This window comes from Cebus imitator, unplaced genomic scaffold, assembly GCF_001604975.1.
Source record: "Cebus imitator isolate Cc_AM_T3 unplaced genomic scaffold, Cebus_imitator-1.0 Scaffold266, whole genome shotgun sequence".
Classification (NCBI taxonomy): Eukaryota; Metazoa; Chordata; class Mammalia; order Primates; family Cebidae; genus Cebus; species Cebus imitator.
Window position 1 is genome coordinate 2,451,296 of NW_016107581.1, and position 2,049 is coordinate 2,453,344.

A 2,049-nucleotide genomic window follows, 5' to 3' on the forward strand; every position below is an offset into this window, starting at 1 on the left:
GCCTCCTGAGTAGCTGGGATTACAGGCACGCGCCACCATGCCCAGCTAATTTTTTGTATTTTTAGTAGAGACGGGGTTTCACCGTGTTGACCAGGATGGTCTCGATCTCTTGACCTGGTGATCCACCCGCCTCGGCCTCCCAAAGTGCTGGGATTACAGGCTTGAGCCACCGCGCCCGGCCTCCAAACAAATTTTTTTAAGATGAGGCCTCTTTATGTTTCCCCGCTGGACTTGAACTCCTGGGCTCAAGCAATCCTGCTGCTGCGGCTCCTGAGTAGCTGGGACTACAGACTGAAGCTGCCACGTCTTGGACACATTACAAAATGTTGAGAAAGGCCACAATCTGGAATCCTAGGAAGACCCCAGTTTACCTCAAAACTGCTACTAAGAAGGTAAAATCCTGCCCACCTGAGGCAGGCTTCAGTTTCCCTGTGTGTGAAATTGACCTGGCACTGGGTCAGAGCCGGGTAGAGGCATGGACATTGCAGTTTCTCTGCATCATTCTGGAAGCCTGTGGCTCTGGGAAAGGGTGCTGTGTAGAAGACTGGGAAACAGCCATGGTGACCAGACCTGTCAACACCTCCTCCACCTCCAAGCTGTGGGGCTGGGAGCCCCCAGACTCCGGGGGGCCCCTGTGGAGGACACCGGTGGCCCCCTCCTTCCTGACATCTCAGGAGAGGGAGGGGGCAACCACCTAGGAGAAGAAAAGAACAGACAGGTTATAGAGGCAGGTGGGGAAGGGGCGGGATCCCTGAAAAGCCTCTTCCCAGAATTCCTTTTCAAGCGCAGGGTACCCAAGAGTCAAGGCCCCGCCCCCTTTCCAGAGGCCCCTTTTCTAACCAGGTGATGGCTCCTGGCTGGGATGGGAAGCAGATGGAGGGAGGGGAGGGGAGAGGCAGTGGATGAAGGAAGCTAGAAGACATTACATTCCCTCCAGCCCATTCATCTCCCAGATGGGGCGGAACTGTCCTGGACACCCGGGTCCCTGAGGGCCCACACTCAAGAAGCCCTGGGTCCCCAAGCTGCTTCCTGGAATGTTCCCTCCTCACAGGACAGGCCAGGGCCCGCCCAAGACTTCTGCACATACCTGGAGTGGCTGCCTGCCCTGGCTCCTCGGTAGGGAAAGGGGAAGGGTGGGGAGTGAAAGGCGCGCAGGCTGACCCAAGCAGGACCGCCTTCTCCCTCAGACTCAGGAGTGCAGATCCCGGGCCTCCACCTTCAGACCCAGGAGTTCAGGTCCCCAGCGCCCTCTTCCCTCAGACCCAGGAGGAGTCCAGGCTCCCAGCGCCCTCCACTCAGACCCAGGAGTTCTGGAATTCAGGCTTCTCCTTCTCGGGTACTAGGAAATGCGGACTCCGAGTTCTTCATCCTCCAGATTTGGGTTGGGGGTCTGGACTCCTGAGACCCCTTGGGGGAAGCCGGCTGCATCTCTGGGACACTTCCCCTCCTGCCTCAGTTTCCTCCGCCAAGCCCCGCCCCCGTCGGCCCCGCCCCCGTCCCTCCCCACCCGAGGGCAGGGCGACCTGGACGCCGGAATCCCGCGGGAGGAGGCGCGGAGCTCTTACCTGGGGCGCCCTCCTCGGCTCCCCCGGCTGCCCTCGGCTCGGCAGCAGCTCCTCCTCCTGCTCGCTGGCTGCAGGGACGCCCGCTGGCCCGCCGGCTCCTCTCCGCTCTCGCTCGGCAGGGCCCGGGTCGGGGGCGGGGGCGGGGCGGCGCCCGACGGCGGAGGAGGGGCCGGGGGATCCTGCCTTGCACACGCGTGCCGGGACCTTGGAAGCCAGGCCTGGCTCGCTCAGCCCGCCCGCCTCGGTCCCAGGAGTCCCATCCTCCAGCCGCGTCCCCCCTCAGATCCAGGAGTCCAGGCCCCCAGCCCCTCCTCCCTCAGACCCAGGAGTCCAGGCCCCCAGCCCCTCCTCCCTCAGACCCAGGAGCCCAGACCCCCAGCCCCTCCTCCCTCAGACCTAGGAGCCCAGGTCCCCAGCCCCTCCTCCCTCAAACTCAGGAGTCCAGACCCGCAGCCCCTCCTCCCTCAGACCCGGGACTTGCGAC

General features: G+C 63.2%; 1 protein-coding gene across 2 annotated transcripts in view; it reads right to left on the minus strand.

The window, feature by feature from the left end:
• Positions 1-1,710, minus strand: part of NTF4 (neurotrophin 4) — a 3,425-nt gene extending 1,715 nt beyond the window's left edge. Inside the window, exons 1-2 of one of the 2 annotated variants that reach the window (XM_017500517.2) lie at positions 1,566-1,710; positions 571-694 (exon numbers count right to left, since the gene is read on the minus strand). The gene's annotated coding sequence lies outside the window, so the exon portion shown is untranslated. Of the gene's footprint in view, positions 1-570; positions 695-1,087; positions 1,456-1,565 lie in introns of those variants that run through there. The other variant, XM_037728482.1, reaches the window with a different exon arrangement.
• Between the last annotated feature and the right edge of the window lie 339 nt (positions 1,711-2,049).